We start from the raw sequence: 20,166 nt of genomic DNA, 5'->3' as shown, positions 1-20,166 counted from the left end.
TCAGCCTGTATGGCCCTCAGATTTTCTCCAGAAACAAGAGATGCCCTCTTCTGTTTGCTTCCTAAAACCAGCAGATCTCAAGGGCTGCCCAGGCATCACGGGCTGTTAGCAAAGCAAAGAAAGGAAACTTCTTCCTTTTTAGTTCATCCATTATGAAAACAGAAACCAGAAATAAGGAGTTACAGAATCTTCTTTCTATTTATAATTAATATTGTACCTGAAGCAGTCACCTGCAGAAGAAAGGAGGTATGAAAGGATTTCAACTGACTTTGATAATTAAGGGTATTTAGTGTCCTTTAAACAAAGTTTAGAAAGGAGGAAATCCACAATCTGCTTGAATGTTCTTAGTTCAACAATGTCTCTGAGTTGACAGCTAATAATTAATTAACAATGAATGCTGTCTTTCAGCCTGTCACCGTGATTGACACTATCATCTTCTGAAAAGCGAAAGATTTGTTAACGTGGCAGACTACAGTCTGGGAAACGTTAAAGCTTCACAATTCCCACTGCTTTCAGCTAAATGCTTGACGTGACAGGTTAGCTCGCACTGAAAGAGGAGGCGAAGAGAACAGCAGCATCCTCTGCTGGTGGATGCGTGGATTCCCCTCCTAGCAGTGATTTTGCTACGGACAAATAGGAGAGAAGAAGGATCAAGTGGACTGGCTCAGAAAATCTGGGAGCTGCAATTTGCTGGGGGAGGGACAGTCGCCTGGGAAGCGTTACACTGCTCTTCTGCCCAGTGATGATCGCCTTCACAGGCTTCGGTTCGCAGGAGGGTGTGAGCTGAGAAGGGAGCTGGGCAGATGCTGGCTGGGGGACCGCTGCAAGAGCCCTTGCCCCTGCTGTGCTCGCTCAGCTCAGCACTGCGACTCAAGCTTTGCTTTGGCATCTTCATCAAAAAAGTACAAAGCAGCTGTCCAAGACAGTCACTGGGAGCTCATTTTTGGTTACACATATTTGTTGCTGATTTTATTTTTTAAATCCTGTATTTAAAGGCACTGCCAAAAACTATGATGTGTATTCTAACTTAAAATAAATGACCTAATTAAGCTAATCATGCAGCAGAGAAATATTAAATTCTAGTAAACAGTGAGTCCTTTCTCATCTCCACAATATTGCTACTGTCTACCACAGATGCAGCTTCTCATCAACCTTCATTTCTGGCTGCTGGATCTTTTACCTTAACTCTTAATGATGGCAATGTCTATGCTGGCAAGCTACTGGTATTCATGGCTGCCACTTCCTTAAAGCCCACACAGCCCCAGTCCCTGCCGTGGGCTGGCTGCCACCCCAGCTCAGGCTGCCCAGGGCCCACCCAGCCCAGCCTTGGGCACCTCCAGGGATGGGCACCCACAGCTCTGGGCAGCACTGCCAGGGCCTCACCACCCTCTGAGTAAAGAATTTCATTCTAACATCTAACCTATATCTCTCCTCTTTTACTTTAAAATCATTCCGCTTTGTCCCATTATGATCAGACCATGAAAAAGTCAGTTCCCCTCCTGCAAGTATTCAAGTATCAGAAGGCTGCAGTGATTTCACTGGATCCTTCTCCTTTCCAGGCAGAAGAAGCCCAGCTCCCTCAGGCTTCCTTCACAGGAGAGGTGCTCCAGCCCTCTGAGCATCTTCACAGCCCATCCTGGACCCACTCCATCAGCCCCACATCCTTCTTGTGCTGGGGGCCCCAGGCCAGGACACTGTACTCCAGATGGGACCTGATGAGGGCAGAGCAGATGGAGACAATCCCCTCCCTGCCCACTGCCAGCCCTCTGCTGATGCAGCCCAGGACTGTCCAGGCGGTGAGCACACACTACTGGCTCATGTCCAGCTTTTTGTCTGCCAGGACCCCCAAAATCTCTGCAGAGCTCCTCTCAAGGAGTTCTTCTCCCAGTCTGTACACATATCTGGGGTTGCTCCAACCCATGGTGAATCTCATTAAGTTCACATGTGCCCACTTTTCAAGTCTGTCCAGGTCTCCTTGCATGGAATCCCTTCCTTCTATTGTATCAACTGCACCACTTATCTTAGTGTCATCAGTAACATTTATATCCTTGATCCCAGTGTCTGCATCACTGAGAGAGACATTGAGGAGCAACTGTTCCCAAAACAGATCCCTGGGGGTATCACTTGTGAACGACCTCCACCTGGAGATAGAGCCATTGTCCACAACCCTCTGGATACAACCATCCAACCAGTTCTTTATCTACTGAATAGTCCACCCTTCAAATCCAACTCTCCAATGCAGGACCATGTCAAAGGCTTTGAAGAAATCCATCAGTTTGCCCCTCCTTTGTCCACCAATTCTATTCCTCTATCCCAGAAGTCCACCAGATTGGTCTGGCATGATCTTCCCTTAGTGAAGCCACACTGGCTGTCTTGGATGACCTGGTCATCCCTGAAGTATCATAATATCTTTCCACATGGATATGCTTCATGATCTTCTCAGGCACAGAGGTGATGTTCACCACACTGTAGTTCAATAGGTCTTCCTTTCTACCTTTCTTAAAAATAGGAGTGACGTTTCTCTTCACCAGAGACTTTGCCTGACAGCCATCAGTTTTCAAACACATTGGAGCAGCATGGCAACCACATCAGCCAGTTCCTTCAGGACTCTGAGAAGCACGTCATCCGGCCCCGTAGACTTGTACACATTCAAGTCTCATGAGGTGATCTCTGGCTTGCTCTTCTCTTACAGTGGGAGGGTTACTGCTACCCCAGCCCCCTCCTAAAAGTTCAAGGATACAAGAGAGGTGGGAATCCTTTCCTTGTGGACACAAGACTCATGAAATTTCTCATGCCTTACTCTTCCTTGTGTTTTTTTCCTCTTCTTCCTTTTCCATCAGACATGAAAACGACTTTGCTTCTGCTAACAAATCTAGCTGCCCAGGAACTATTCTCATTTTCCTTCCATTTCCTCTATCTCCGTGCACCCAGTATTTGTGTATTCAGTCTCCCTGCTCAGAAATTTCCCACACTGCTTGCTTCTCCACCTCTTCATCCATTTCTTTTCATTTTCCTTTTCACCAATTTTGTCTGTATAATATTTTTTCTTCTGCTTTTCCACACAGGTTCTGTTCCATCCTCCCATGGATACCAACATTCTATTCTTCTCTCTGGCCTTCCTAATGCAATCCTTCCACAATAACATTCCCTCCCAAATGATTCTGCAAGCACCTTTTTTTCCTAGCTTATCTCCCCCCCGATCATGTGTTGCTGTTTTCCCCTTCTAATTTGGGCGCTCCCTTCTATTATTTATGGATTGTTTGCTTTGAGTTTCAAGGCTGTTCATGATTTACTGACACATTCCATTTCCCCTCATCTGCTCCCAAGATGTCAGTTCTTGTCTCCAATCAGCCCTTGGCACCAAACTTCTACATTTGCTGCTTTTAAAAAACAGGTCTTTATTTCCTTCCTCTCATTCTGTCCCCCCACGTCATGGAACAACCTCATTCATTCAGCTTTTCTAAATTATCCTTTCTAATACTGCCTATGAAGAAATTGACATCAAAAGGCTGTTTTTGTTCTGATCCTACCACCTGAAATACTACTTCCTTATATTACTTACACTGCTGTCTGCTGGGAAAGGTCAAAATCCCTAAATTGATCTTCTGGTTGCTACAGAAATGTAAGTTCTAAATAACAAATAGAACTTGTACGTAAAGTACACTAAATTCACACCATTTGTTCTTAGCAGGGAAAGCTGCAGAGAACATCTGCAAATAAGCCAGCAGCCCCACATGGATTACATGCCATGGAGGATTACATGCCAATATTGATGACAGAAGATGCTCAAGCTCTGTGCACTAGTTTAACAGCTCAGGCACCCAGCTCCTTCAGGTGTTCTCTATTTCAAAAGAAGAAGTGCAGGGAGAGAAGTGGGAGAGCATTACAAGACATCCTCAGTAATACATCATTTCTCTGAAGATGGAACTCAGGGAACATTGTATTACATATGCAAAAAGCTCTGCAAGTCAACAGATGCACAAGATCACAGCAACCTGACTTCTGCAAGACTCCTGCAAGCACAGTCTGCTTAGTTAAAGGCTTTAATTAACAACTTTGCAAAGGACAATGAGATTACAACAATTATTCACCGCAGGCAGCCTGCTTTTTCCTCCTCCAGTCTCCAGCACTTGCTTCAGCCTGCATTTCAGATAAATGTTTTATTCTGTATGGGTAGAAGGTTCATTATGCAAGTGACAAAAAGAAATCATCAATTGCTGTATACAAAGATCCTGGTATACCTGGTTAATGTAGTTATCATATGTCACTGCAAAACATCTTGTCAGGATTTTGTAATTAGAAAAGCTATTGCAATAATAAAAGCAATACATTTAATGGAGACAAGTATCATGTGTAAGACGATCTTTCAAAGCAAAGACCAATACTACAAGAGCAAAGCCTCGATAACCTTAACCTACATACTTCAGTACCCCTCAATGCTCTTTGGCCCAATAAAGTGCCCTTTTCTGCTCTATAATAGTGCTATTCAGATAAGTAACACTGGCCAATCTACAGGGCTGCAACATTTTTCAAAGGACAAAAAGCATTTCTTTCCCATTGAGTCAGCAGGATATCTATTTTCTAGTAACAAAGAGTTTTCTGAACTGCTGAGAGATTTGTCAAAACAGAATCACAAATGATACATTAACCAGCCAGAGTGGAGAAATTATTATTAGGCATTAAAAGAGAAATCTGTAAGTTTACAAGAGTAGGACTGTGTACTTGACTTTTTACATTCTCTGTAAATGAGAAATCAAACATGAAGGGCAAACATTTAATCTATAGCAAATTCAGTCATTTTAATCACAGCCACTCATATGCTTCATCGTTCACAGCAAAGGGCAACTAGCAGGGCATAGACACGTGCCTGCTTAGTGCTCTGCAGTGTGCTGTGGTTATTTAAATAGGACTTATCAAACCACCAGGAGGAATGTTATATTGATGAAATGCCAGCTCCCTCTTTTGCAATTGAGCCCATAGCAAAGGCAGGCACTGGTCAGACCTCAGTGGTTCCTGGGGCAGGACAATACATTTCTTCTTCCAAAGGCACACTCTGCTTGCAGGGCTGGAATTTTTCATGGCTTTCCTCTGGCCCTATGAGTCCCAGGCAGCTCATTGCAATTGTCCAGAAGGGTAAAAACACACCCCAGTATCCTACTGCTTAAGGCCATATTCAAGAAGGAAAGGTGAGGTTATATACTCACAGGACAATTACCATAACAAATCTGTTAAAGCTGTTCAGACACTGTACAAAAAGGGAAGGAGAGAGAAAATTCTGTTTACTGCATCAGTCTCTGACTATCCCCTACTGCCATTTCAGCACAGGACACACAATAAGCAAAGCTGTCTCACCTGCACACACTGATCTGATGTCAATGCAGTGTGCCTATGGACAAAAAAAAAAGAAGTGAACTATACATCTATGAACGGTAGCTTAGCTATTTAGAATAAACATTCTACACAAGCAAAAATAATTCACTTATCTCCTTCCAGATTTGACATAATTTAGAATTATTTTTTTTTTTTTAGAATTCAAATTTTCCTTGTTTTCAAAACAGGGAGTATGTGGTACAAGAACATAGGATCTGAGTGTTTTGAGAGAGTGATGTGGGTAAGATTTTTGTGAAGAGGAGAAATCCAAAAGTTTTGTCAAACTCTATCTTCGTACTTGCTATTTACTCAGCTAGTGATGTTAAATGAACCCAAACGTCTGAAGATAGCAAGGGGTCATAAATAATTTAGATAGAGGGGAAGATAAGCAATGGCAGAACTGGCACAGCTCTTAATTTGAACAATTCCTTTAATTTAGCATTAAAAAGGGGACTTCACCTCCACGGATGAAACGTACCCTGGGTTATTGTTCACTAACACATCTATCCTGCAGGTGGTTAAATGCAAGCTTTCCTCTCCTTTCCTGTTCACCTCTCACACTAACCCATGAACACACAGGGTCTTCCAACATCAGCAGTTCTCCATGCATTACTGCAATCAAAGCCAACCCTGGAGACACAGACAGAAAGAAAAAAAACAGTTCTGGAACTCTAGGAGAGCTCAGTGTGAGCATATACTGAATAACAGGAGCAATATATCAGTAACTATTGTAATCTGCCCATTTCTAGAACAGCCGAATGGTCAGTGTTGTATGTTTATGTTCAGTGTTTTATGACTGCAGGAAGAACACTGATAAGAATGCAGAGAGGATTTCAATCTGAGATTCCTCTAATAATGCATTAGGATGCAGGATTGTAAACATTTCTCTTCTAGGGACTCCATCTGCCCTAGATGTTTCCTTGCTCCAGTAACATTTCCTATAAGAAAACACTTGTTTTCTTCAGACATTTTTTATTATTTTAAATCTAACATGTCTCCTTAGCAGCAGAAAGTTAATCTTTAATTAATGAATGCGAAAGCTTAGACAAACCACAAATGTGCCACTCAGAGCATCAGGCTTACAAAGCAAGTTCTAGTTCTGTCAGGTTTCCACACCACATACAGCTGCAACACGGGCTTATATTACTAATCACTTGCAGTATTTGTGTCTTGGGTTGTAACAGATGGTGTTTGTGAAGCATGCAAAAGCTCTGGATAGCCAAATGGTACAGCAGTTGAGATAAGGAAAAAAATCCTCCAAACAAAATACCCATCCCTACTGTGGAGGCTGGAATGTGAGCAGTGTTTAAATTATTCCTACTCTCTGCAAGCACATTACATTTACAGACTCTTAACCTCTGCAATTAAATGACTCAAAAGGCCAGTGAGGCTAAAGGCTCTAACAGAAATCACACTTCAGGTAAGATAGATGGCTCTTCCCTTTTGCTAAGGGGACACAAATAAATAAGTGATTTATATATTTCTGAAAAGAAAGCATAGCTAAGAACTTTTGAAGACCTTCTATGCTGCCATGGAGCTGTGTTGCACCTGGGCTGTGTGCCCATACTCCCAGGCCCACCTGGCTCTCACTGTTGGTGCTCACGTACATGCTGAACGTCCCAGAGGAGCTGGGTGATGACATGAAGGCCAACAGTGACATCACATCAGCTGGTTAGTCAGCAGTGCCAGCTAGCAGATCCAAAGTGCAGCAACACAAGATAAAGCACAACTCAGGAGTATCTATTCCTAATACTCCGAAAAGGCCGCAGGGACAGATTAGCACAGAGTACCAGAATCGCAGAGGTTGAAAGGGACATCAAGGGATCAAGTCCAACACCTGTGCTAAAGCAGGTTTCCTACAGCAAGTCACTCAAGTGGGCATCCAGACAGGTCTTGAATATCTCCCGAGAAGGAGACTACACGACCTCCCTGGGCAGTCTGCTCCAGTGCTCTGTCACCCTTACCATTAAAAAAGTTTATTCTGAGTGTTAGTACAGAACTTCCTACGTTCAAGTTTAGGCCATTACTTCTTGTCCTATCTCTACACGCCACTGAGAAGAGCCTGGCCTCATTGATTTGCGTCCCACTTCCCTTTAGATATTTATAAACATTTATCAGATCCCCCCTTAGTCTTCTTTTCCCCAAGTCTCTCAGCCCATCCTCACACAGGAGATGCTGCAGGCCCTGTACCATTTTGTGGCCCTCCACTGGACTCCTTCTAGGAGATTCCTGTCGTTTTTTGAACTAGGGAGCCCAGAACTGAACACAGTAGTCTAACTGTGGCCTCACCGGGGCAAAGTAGAGGGAGAGGATCACCTCCCTTGGCCTGTTGGCTATGCTTTTTTAATGCACCCCACGTTACCACTGACCAGTACAACTTTAGAGTAGTTCACAGATGTTACTGTAACAGCTCAGTTCTGACAACAAAAAGTTGCACTCCCAGGTGCTACAGTACCTGAAAATTCAACATGATATACCATAAATTCAATCCGGACTTCAGCAGAGCATAGTGAACTGTTCAGCTATGGGCAGTGGCAACCTCAGTTTTCAGTCTATATGTTCATCTCTGCAAACAACAGTACAGGATCTGCCATGCCAGCGTGGAGCTGCTGCTGCAGAGCTCAGCCATCAGAAGGAGAAGCAGGAGGTACCCGCTGTAGCTGCTTGGTTCTTCACCCTTGATTGGCAAAGTGCTTGAGGAGCCTGCAGTGGCCCAACAGTCTGTAATTCTAAGTGCTGAGCTCTTGGTGGGTAATTCTGGGAGAGTCCTATGAGCCTCCCTGTGTGGAGACTCATTTTCACAGTTCCCATTTTCATGAGCTTTTCTGCCCATATACTGACCTGGCTTAAAAGATACGGAATGAATGAAGGACAACATGCATCTTCATACTAGCATTTAACTTACTGACCAGAAGGTCTCTCAACAGTTTCACAAGTTTAACAAAGGAAGAAAGAGGCTGGAGCAGCTGCCAGACAAGATTACAGAGACTTGTTTTATAGGAAAGGATAAAGAAAACAGAACTATTTGTTGTCCTACCCTTACTGCTCTCATCAAACCTAGATCTTTCTAATGGCATTATCAAGTAATAGGGTAATAAAATTATGACCATTTTTCTATTGCATTAATAAATAATGATAACTCAACAACGCTGCATGAGTATTAGATGGAGGAAAAACCTATACTTCATAACAAATACTGCAGATAACGTTTTACTGTTTTGGACAAGAAAATATCCAATTAGAAAGAAATTGTTATCATTAATTTTAATCCATTTTCCATTAAAAATATAGGCACAAGACAAAGATTTTTTTTAGTTTCTTCAGTTAAATAAGAGAATGTTAGCCCTTTAAATATAATTTCAAATAAAGTGTGAGGCTTTTTTGTGTGTGTTTGTTCTTCTTCAAGTGCATTTTTGCATGTGTTCTGTTGTTGTTTTTTAAGCAAGACTTTAAGAAGATATTCTGACCGCTGCTAGACAGCATTAGGCAGAGCTGAATCCCATTATACTGAACAAAGCTGCATTCATTCTCTTCTGCGTTGCTTTTAAAACACTTCCAACAAATAGGCTCCAGATTCTCCCACTGGCTTGTGTGCTTGATTTCTTGATGGTATTCATGCTGCCTTTGCTTTTAAAGACATCTAGTTTTGTTCAAACAATGCTAATCTGAAAGTACAACACCTGTCTGAGGAGCCTTTACAACAGGTTTCCATGACCTTGACGTGTAGCAGTGCTGACATTTATTATCATTGATATCTGGCTGGTATTTTTGATGTCCCACTATCAAATTCTGAACCACTGAAGAGAAAATGATTTGCTATTAGCCTTCACTGAAGCAGCACTGGTTCTAAAGAGGGAGGCTCCAAAACATCACCAATTACATCCTGTAGCAGCAGAAGACAAAGCAGAGAGAATTAATACAGCATTAAAATACAGAAAAATGTGCCTGACTAGGACATTTCAGATAATACACTGACAAAGTGGAAAGTAGCACTCATGCAGAATGTGTATTAGCACTCAAGAAAAATGTGCCTCATCACATCTTTTTGTAGTAGAAAACCTGCAGCAGTCAGGAGCACAGATAGTCAGCACTTACCTTTTTTCCCTCAACATGTCAGGCTTACCAAGATACCAATAGCTCACTGCTTCTCTCTCTGAGTGCTTTTGGAGAGCCTGCTGCTGGAAAGGAGCAAGTGTTCTCCCAAGTATCCTCTCACAGAGGTGAGGAGAGATTTGAGATGAGCACAGGGGCACATGGCTTAGGGCTCTGTACTTCTGCTGTAGCACAGAACGACAAGGCAGTCAGCACAAGTGGAAGGCAAGCAGCTCAGTGTACAAAGCCAGTGGGGCACTCGGAAAACCCAGCACACACTCCTATAGATGCCAGTGGCCTGATGGATAACTTCCCCAAGACCACCTCTTTTCTTCCTCAGGTCTTCTTACTATAGGACAGCCAAGTCAACAGCACAATTTGGTTCTTGAAACCCACCAGTAGCACAGCCCCTTAGAAGGAAGTACTTGCTTCCTCCCATGCACAACACGGCCATAGGCAGAAAAATCTGAGGCTCTGCTGTCAGACCTGCAGGTATGCACGTGCTGCTGCTGACTGCTGTAGTGCTCTGCATCAGCTTCAATGCACTCATTTAAGTGGCAACTCTTATCTAGCTCCTTCCTGATATGTTTCATTCCTCAGTAACCAAAATACTTGAATGGTTGATCAGGCAACTCTTTTGTTAGCTGTGTCCTTTACTGTTACCATTTACAGTAGAGTGAGGACATCAAATTTAGGTTGAAGATCTCTCAACTTGTGGAGCTGAACGAGGAAATAATCTTCTGCCATAGGAATTCACCAGATGTTGAACCTGAGGTTGCTGGCACTAAAAGCAGGTCTGAACCAGAGGCCTTCCACATGTCAGCCGTTCTGGAGGATGACCTCTTACGAAGAGTAACAAGTGAAGATGTAAAAACTGCATGCCCCTGCAAGCCACATTCATTTTCAGCTTTATTAGGCAAAATCCCGGGACCACTTGATTTTTATTAGTGGTTAAAGAAGGAAACTGTTTCTGAAATGAGTGATTAGTCTTACTAAAATACATGAGCATAAACCAAGCTTCAGAAACTTACTTTACATTTTATGTAAAAATCAGAAAAGTAATACATGGAATAGAGCCATTAAAATGCATGTGCATTTTTGTGCAAGTTCTCTTTCTTCTCTTCCTTTTCTTCCCAGCTTGATAACTATATTGTTAATAAGAATAAAATATCGGAATGAAATATCAGCCTTTACTTGTACAAATACCCAAGATCTTGTAAGTCATTACAACGTGTTTTTGAGATTTGCCACTTCACTGCTCTATAAAAAGCTTCCTGAAAAAGTATTAACAGATGGCCTCTTACTCTCCGAGACTGTTTGCAATACACCAGATGGCAACCTGAAAGAGAAAATCCAACTCACATTTTCAAAACTGAAGGAAATGTGACAATATCCTCACAATAAATATACAGCATGAAGGTAGCAATAAATGATCTGTTTGAAGCAAACTGCCTTTCTTTATTTAAGAAGTGAATCCAGACCTCATTTTATAACATATTGCAGAATGTTTCATATCCAATACTGGAAGTAATTTCTGACGCAAGCTGAAAGTTTGGTTTAAATGAGCAAGAGATTTATGAGAGGCAAGGTTATTTGAAAGAGCAAAAAGAATGGGCCAACAGCCTCAGGGGTTAAGATTGGTATACTGAATCTCTGGTATCTGGTTTGCATCTAAGAGCTAATCAGTAGGTTGCCACATTTTTGCTATTAATATTAGAAGTATTAAACCCAACTTGCCAATCTGAGTTTGGTTAGGGGAAGGTAATAACTCTTCCAGATACATACCACTTCCTAGCTTTCTGATCCACCTGCTAGACAGCAGCTTAGCTCAGCAAAAGAGACCTGGAGAGCTCTGCTAAATGCCATCAGCTGCTTGCTGTGCTCCTGGCTGTTCTTTGGGATTGCAACTACTGCTTAGATTGATCATGTTATCCTTCAGAAAAAATGAGTCACCCCTGCTTCTCAAAGAAGTCCCACTAAAATACAGTGGCCACTGATGGGGTTAGAGGTGTTTTCCAGCACACATCAGGAAACAGAGGAACAGATCTTTGTATTTGTACAGTGTTAGAGTGATGGGTCTTCTTCTTGGGTAAAGCTTTGATGAGTCAACACAATTTCATAGTATCCACTTAAGTTGTGGTCCTGTGCATGGTTTTAAAGCCCCAAGGGATTCTGGAGAGATGAAATAAATTCTACAGGCAAGGACAGGTAACTTCCCAACGATCTCAGCACAGTGGATCAGTAATTGTACTTATCCAACTGTACTTGTCCAATTCATCCTTCTTGTGAGGACACACCTTGAAATCCCATCAATTTCCTCCTCCAAACCTTTTCTGAAGCTGAAAGACTGGCACTGGGCATATAAACACCTACACCTGCTTTCCCAGAAATGCAGTTATGTATTGTGCCACCAGGTTCTAAGCAAAACTCCCTTCTGAACTCAATATGCCAAAAGCACAAAATTCCTGTAAAATAAGTCATAAAATTACAAACCAGACAGCTGTCCTACCATAGCCTATGAAAGGAAACTATTTTATAAAGCTGGTATTTATTATTAATAACATAAATTGTTTTATAATTATAGCAGATGTATGAAAATTGTCATAGAGAGAGTTTTCCTCTTTGCTTTCTCATTGGCAATGAGCCCATTTGCACAAGTGATAAACAATAACAAAAATAATTCTATGGAGATAAGACAATAAGGGGACTACTGCTGGGCTTTATGCGTAACCATGACACCATGCAGCTGAAATACCTTCTTTCTTAGCCCAGGACACAAGTCTATATAAACCATTTAAAGTTTTGGCGAAGAGGCAGGAAATCAGCCAAGTTCCAGACTTTCAAAGTCAGCTGTAATGTGCCCACGGATTTCACCTGGAGATGGATCAACTTTTCTCCTGAACAAACACTGTATTCGTTGCCTGTTTATATTTTATAACTTCATCGTTTTCTCATTGGTCTATAGATCCATAATGCTAAAAGCTACGCTGTACAAAAATTCATCTTCAGAAGAACGTGGGATAAAATAGCATCTCAATATTACTATTATTACTGGGTTTTGTTACCATTTTTGGGTGGCTTTTTCTTATTGTTTCTTCAAAAGAAAATCAACTATATGATGCTCACGTAGCAGTATTTAAGTGGTTCCTCTATATCTGATAAGAAAGTCATTATCTTAGGAACTGGAGCTTGCCCAGTTTGCAAAGTGAATACATCAGATTCCCCTGGCTTTATTATTCAGAAAGCTATTCATGATTTGAGCTTACCTCATCCAGTTCTCACCCAGCACTCACCATCTCCTGGAATTGAGCCAGACTGCCATCTTCTCCTCTTGCAACAACATATAATGCTCATTCCCTAATTGCACTACTGCCTCCCTCTAGCTAGCATGCTGCTTACAAATCCACTTGAAAGTTCAGACACATTGTTAGGAAAGGGACCAGTAATCGCATTACTTTCACCCACCTTTGTGTAGGTGCTACTTTTGCAAGACTAAATCCATCATAGGCCACGTGCTCCTTACTCTGGCTCTCCTCTGACTCCGTGGTGAATGAGATCAGCAGAAAGAAAAGACAATTTTTTGTTTCTTTTGCAAGTTGAAACAGGTCTCACCAGGAGGGAGAGGGCAGAGCCAGGGAGCTGAACAGCAGCAGAAAGGTGGGACCACCCCAGTTAGTGGCAGTCAGCTCAGCCATAACAAAGCCTCTCCCTTACAATGGCTTGCACAACAAAGTTTTATCCAGTTGGGTCTAGAGCCAACTGAGAACTGGAGGTTCAAAACACTGAACTTGCAGTAATAAATCCACCACTTAAACTAGAAACTACGTTTGTCATTTGAGTGAAATAACTAATCCCATTGGCCTTCATGGAGCCACACCACCCATTACTTGATTTACCTTAATAAAGAATTTAAAATATTTCCATTGCATTTTCCCCAGTCCTTCAGTGATCAAATGCATCGAAGTCTTATTCAACCCTCAGGCCTGAGTTTCTGTTTTAAAGCTGGGGCATGACGGATGGAATGACGGGGCATGGCGGATGGTGATGGCCTGTCAGCAGTTTCCTTTGGGAATTGACAGGCTCAAACTGAGCAGTTTGCCTATGTGCAAGCTAAGAAACAGAGATGCCAGACCTAAGAGCTGCCTGGAGTAGCTTATAGAAGTGGTCAGTGACTGCTTCCTAGGAAATTGCCTGGACAGATAGCAACTAATCTGCATTGAGAAAGTATAAGCGAGTCTCTGTACTTTGTTTTACTCTTTTATGTGCTTCTTCTGAAGCTAAAGGGAGTGGGAAGAAGAGAAAAAAACAAAAAACAATTACTCACAGCCAAACAGCAAAACTCATCTGAAATTATCTCTTTTGTTCAGCTCTGAGCCAGGCAAAACCTGTACTGGCCACCACAACCACCTTTACTCCTACTTGAAACAGTTTTCAGATTCTAATAACAAAGGGCCAGCATCTCTCAGTCTGATATTATTCATTAGAACTACACCATTCATTATAATTGTGGGTGTTTTACATTTTAGAAGTACTAAATCTGGTCCCACTCTCACTCCTTGTTGCATAAATCCCAAAGCAGCTTTCAAATGTAAAACCAGTGGGAGGAAAGGAAGCAGCCCTTGTGTAAGACCATTGATGTGCTTTGGCCCAGGTTTCTCCACACAGAAAAACACCAACTTTGCTGAGACAAGAATGCTGGGAAACAGCAGTTTCTCCCTCATAAAGAATTAGAGCACAGCTCTTAGGAGTGCAGCATTCAAATAAGAATCAGCATTTTAGCTGAAGACAAATGCACTAATCATGGTCATGAACACAGCTGAACTAAATGTCTCAGCAAAACCACTCAGTAATGGCATTAGTCATTATAAAGGAAATGAGTATTTTCAGGATAGGATACACTCAAAGAATACAAACAGAATCTTTTGTGCTTTCTTGTATGGAGGGATGATTCAGAGCATATATTTGAACAACTTGCTTCTAAAAGAACAGCACAATTCAAGGTATTTGTTAAAGGAATGTGCCTGGAAGAGAAAGAGTCACTCCATAAATTGTTCTCTAATTGTTCAGATGATCAGTTCCTCTATCACTGAGCAGGAAAGGTTCACCAGAAAAAAAAAAGAAAAAGAAAAAAAAGGAACAGTAAGATTTCAAAAATAAATTGAAAATATTTTACTTCTGAGCATTCCTAAACCTTTTCTATATTATAAACTGACTACTCTATGGTCCCTGAAGCTGTAAGGATGTGGCAAACAGGATTTGGTGTCTGTCTGAAAACCAAACAACTTTTAACCTCCTCTCCCTCGCACTCCGATCTTTTCCTCCAAGCACATTGCTCAGCGCTGTATAAAGAAAACACCAATGCAACTTCAGGCATTATACACATAGAGGCAGCAGTAAAACTTCTCTGAAAATCACTGTGTTTTTGTAAGTGCATGCTTTATGGAAATGGGCAACTTATCATTACGTATCAAAAGGATGAGGATTTTTTCTTGTTTAAAACTTGGGAGCACTACTTCCACTGCTTCTAATAATATAAAATAGAAAGATGACAGAAGCATTCCTCTACTCCAGCTCAGTGATGTACAGCTGAAAATGACTAACCACATTAACCACTGCATAAAATATAATACATCTAGCAGTAGCCAATGTCCCACAGCTCATGGTTTTCTGTCTCACATGTTCCCCGATGTGTTGCTGACCTCTAGTCGAGGAGATCTGGAAGTACAAGCTCCAGCCTCTCCCACATATACAGATAACATCTGAAGCATTAACACAAAATCCGAACAAAGAAGCAGAAGGCTGAAGGACTTTTGCCTCCTTTCAGCTGTGATCATGAAACAAAGCCCGAAGGTGCAATGCAAAGCATAGACAAACAGATGGAGGGTTTGTAATAGGTCGGTGGGAGAGATTTAGTGTAAGAACGCAATACATTTTTGCTTCCTAGATTTTAATTTTATTGTCTCCTGACTCGTCTAAGCCTCTCAAGTGAAGTGGGGGATTATTGATCTGCAACCAAGGATAGGAAAAAGCGTTGAGAAATCCAGACCTGCCTACTATTCCAAACTAACAACTGAAAGAGAGAGGGGAGCGGGAGGTGGGAGCTTTGTCAGGCCTGCAGCATACAGTCATAGAACGGCTTAGCTTGGAAGGGATGCCTCAGATCACCTCATTCCATCCCGCTGCCATGGGCAGCCTGAGCTGGTGGGTGGCAGCCGTGCCCATGACCTGAATGTCTCCAGAGACGACTCTCCACTCTCTCAACTATTTTATCACTTTTGAAGAACTCGAAACCACAAAGATCCTTACGTAAACAACTGACCTGAAAATAATGGCAAAGCAACATATTTGTGGCAGAAAAGAAATCTTGGTAACACTCAGGCTGTCAAAACTTCAAACTCAGAAATTTTACTTCTGCTATTAGAAGTTGTCAAACCCGGACTTCAACCTAAACTGCAGAATAACATGACTGCCTGGCATTCCTGCAACACCTGCATCTAAACTTGCCACAGAACACACACGTGCCATTGCAGTTGCTGTAAAGCAAACACACAACATACTGAGACATTTTCACTGACTGCTATCTTGGAGAAGAAGAAATGCAGGCAAGAGCGACAGTTTCAAAACTAATCACCCTTAAAAGAGACAGGGGTTTGAAAATCCTTAAAGTATGAAGATCCACTTAAAGTAAACCTATCAGTTTCCCCGTCCGCAGTGCCATACCTCCAAAATAAACAGCTTTAACCTGTGCTAATCTATTTCAGCAAAGAGAAAGTAAACCTGGCAACGGGAAAATGATTAATCTACTATCAAATTCAATAAGCCAGTCTATTTGTTTCTAACACCTCTGACCTTGATTGTGTTTAGTAAAACAAGCTATCTGAATTTTCCAGTGGAGTAGATAAAGGAAAAAGATGAGTATTCCACAGCTGCATGTAACAAGGGCTCCCTGAGTAATGGATCACGTCCTTCTTGCTGTGAGAGATTCAAGAGGGCTCCAGTAAAAAGAATCATTTCCTCCAGCACAAAATCAAGCTCCCTTTGAAAGCAGGAAAGCGTGGGGAGTATTAGAACAGGCTGTATGCTCAGTCAAGGATAGATACTATGCGCTTCATACCTACCGGGGTTTGTCTTGTAGGAATTATGCCCTAATTCCCTTCCTAGGAAACTTTCAGAAAAGCCTCTGTTCCTGAAAGCCGCAGACACAGAAATCAAAACGAACTTTTTCCAGAGGTGTGATTAATACTCGCCCTTGCATTAGGCAATCCCTTGCAGGAGCAAGCACCGCTTAAAATTCACGGCAGCTCTCGGGTCGGGGGAAGCGTTTCCTTCACTCCTCGGGACCAGGGCAGGCCTCTGAGCAGCACGGCACAGCGGGCTGGGGAGCATCGTGCCACACGGGAGATGTAAGAAAACAAACGCTGCTCAGAGTTTTTGAACAACGGTTCAGAGCAAAATTAGCACTGGGTTTTCCACTTGAGCACACGTTCTTTATTGTAGCGTCTCCTCTACTCGGACTTCGTGTTATTTGTAGACTGCCTTCAGAAAGCTTTGGAAAAGCACAGACCGCCTTGGGTGAGAAGCGCCAGCTATGGAACTCAATGTCCTCTTCCCATGTCTGCTCACAGCTCATTTGACCTTGAGTAAAAGAGCTTCAGCTCTCAGGGCTGGAGCCCCTGATCTGTAGAGTAGGAACAATTTCTGACTGCCCCCTGCTTGCTCGACTTGAAAGCCAGGTACAGTTATCACTGCTCTTGAGCACAGAACAGACAACTCTCCAACACTACGAACGTGAACTTTTTGATGGAGCCAGATAGGAAGCGTCACTTACTGGGATTTCCCATCACTTTCTTGCTGACACTATTTTGATGTTTCCTTGCAAAACAAGTTATTAAAAAAATATTTTAGAAACTTGAACTAATGCTAGTGATATTGAGTCATTTCAATCTGACAGAACTGAATACTTCTGGTCAAGATTTTTTGCTTTGGTTTTATTATTTTGACAAAATAATTGCATTCTCATTTGTTATAATATAACTTTATAGCATGTCAAAATTCTACAATAAGAAAACTTAAAACGATGGAATAGAAGGGCCCCGATTTTATCAAAACATTAGTTTCAATACAACTGTCAGCAAAACAGTATTTCAACATCAAAGCATGATTTAACCAAACAGACATTTTCCTGACAGTGAACGTGCAGTCTGATGATACTCATAGAGCTCTTATGATTTCTTCAGGTGATGCACAGGCATGACTTTGGAAGACCTGCAGCTAAATTCCAACAGTGCTTGCAGCTCATTACAACCATCAAGCACGACCAGGCCCCAGCTTCATTTGTAGCCACTGTTTGTAGGTCCAGCTGGCTGCAGAAGAGGAACCCAGACCAGAATACTGCTCAAGCAGTGGAGCACACTGAAACTATAAGGAATACACTGTCTATAGGTAGCTGCTCTTCAGTGACACTGTAAAGAGTAAGCTGGGCATCTTCAGCAGAGTGTACAACATACTGGAAATTGAAGACTGATTCTGCTAATGCATCAGGACCGAAAGAGCAATCAATCAGAACACACAGATAATACCACATGGACTACACTCAGTACAAAAAAATCACAAAACGACGGTCTCCAAAATGGCTTCAGAGAGAAGCTCAAAGAACTTGCACAGTTGAACACAACCCATACAAAGCTTACAGATACTGTACTTAAAACACAGAAATAAGTTGCAGCAGAAACAGCAAGACCTGAGTACCTAGTAGGACCCAGTTAGATCTGCTATGCCTAAAACCAAACACAATATTTCTCTTTTGAATCCTACTCTTCTTAGATTTCTGTTCTATGTTCTTGTTGGGTTCTAATCCTTTATACCATTATTTCATATTTAATTTATTATATCTTACTGGTTTTTTCCTCTCTACTGCTTCAGCTTGGACATGAAGTGGGGATAAGAGCCATCTGCAGAGGCAAAAATATCAAGCTCTATCAGTTTCTCTTGCTCATCCTGGGACCTTCACACACTGCTGGATAAAAGCGTTCTGCTGCTCAGCATTGAATTGGGTGTTAGGGAGACAGCAAGCAGCTCTTGGAAATATCCATACTCATCTCAGGATCTCAGTTGCCACCACTAGTGCTTCCCAAATGTAGTCTGAAGCTGTCTCTAACCTAAAGAGACGAAACATAAGCTGACTGCAGTGCCTCGTAGGAGCTGGATCTTGACCATGATACTGCAACCACTGTGCCAGTGGTGACACTGCTCCCCATCAGAGAGAATGCACTTTAACACGAGGAACTAATGACTTGGGGCATCGTGTCTATAACCCCTCCCCATGCTGTAGAACGTTCATTCCAGCAGGGGACTCCACTAGACCAACAGAAGGTAGCAGCAAGTCACTAATATATAATTAACATGCAACAGTGATTAATTAGTCAGCATCTGACCAATAACCATGACATTCAGCTGCCTTTGCCTGTCTCACAACACAGAAACATTTGCAAATCCCACAGACAGCTATTAATTCAAATATACCCCATCTCCCCCAGCAAGTGCAGAACACAGGCCAAAGGGGCACTCCAATCTGCTGCACAGCACAGTATGAAGCAACAACATTTCCATACGCTCCAGCATGCACAGCGTGCTAGAAATTAGACCCAAGCCCTACCTTTGCAGACAGCAGGTCATAAACATTCGATTCAAATATTACAAAATACACCCATCTTCAATTTTAAACAATCCCTGTTAGTTTGTACAGTGATTTCAGAACGTTGTGCAGCTATGCACTAGAAACAACATCAGTTATGACTGACTGTGGTATAGCTGGTTAAGGGCTAAGTTTTCAAATCCATCGCTTAATTGCTCCCTGTGCATTAACTTATTAACAGAGGCCTGTTTATTGGCTCTGCTTTGTGCCAAGTGCTTACAACGGCTACTCTGGGGTCCCCAGTGGGATCTCTCCATACACATACCACAGGTAACAATTCCTGCTGATGCAGCATCATGCTGTTCTTCCAGCTGTTCCGGTGCCAGCCAGAGAAATAGGGTCAGCACTGCTATCTTATTTGCTTCCTGATGCTTGGCTTGCATCCTCCTTCCCTCTAGAGAGAGCACTGTTCACAAAAGCACTTTATTTTCATTGCTCCTGTTAAGTTCTTTTGCTCTTCAGCAGAGGCTGCTCAGCCTAGCAAAACCCGGAGTGCAGGCTCTTCAGTAGAAGCAGTATTTTGCTTTAAGAAACATGCCTCCTAGCTTTGCTTCTGCTGCTTTTGTATTTCTCACAAAAGATTCCGCAACCAATCTAACTCACGCAATGCTTCTAAGAGCAAAGATTTTTCACCGCTGTGCCTCACTCATGTCCAAAAAATATGTTAAGCCTCAAACAGCAGCAGGCAGAAGGAAATTGCTTGCTAGGTGGACTGCAGTCCTGCTCAGTGACTTGTGCAATTATTCAAGAACGTCCTTGCTCTGAGCATGTGGATATGTGTCTTGATTCACTAGCTGTCAGAGACAATTCTGTTTCATGTCCCCTAAAAACATTACTAGATTTTGATTAAGGAAGGTCAAGGATGGCTTTCCCTTCCAGTATTGAGACTTGAGGAAAAAATAAATAAAAAGTACTCATCACCTATCACCAGGACTTTTATCTCTACTTGAAAAATCAAATAGCCTGAAGCGATGGGAGCCATAGATAGCAGTACATTCAAAAGTGCTGCC

This window comes from Cyrtonyx montezumae, unplaced genomic scaffold (assembly GCF_038088225.1).
Source record: "Cyrtonyx montezumae isolate F1298 unplaced genomic scaffold, pur_monq_1.0 scaffold_11, whole genome shotgun sequence".
In the NCBI taxonomy this organism is placed as follows: Eukaryota; Metazoa; Chordata; class Aves; order Galliformes; family Odontophoridae; genus Cyrtonyx; species Cyrtonyx montezumae.
This window is presented reverse-complemented; position numbering follows the sequence as displayed.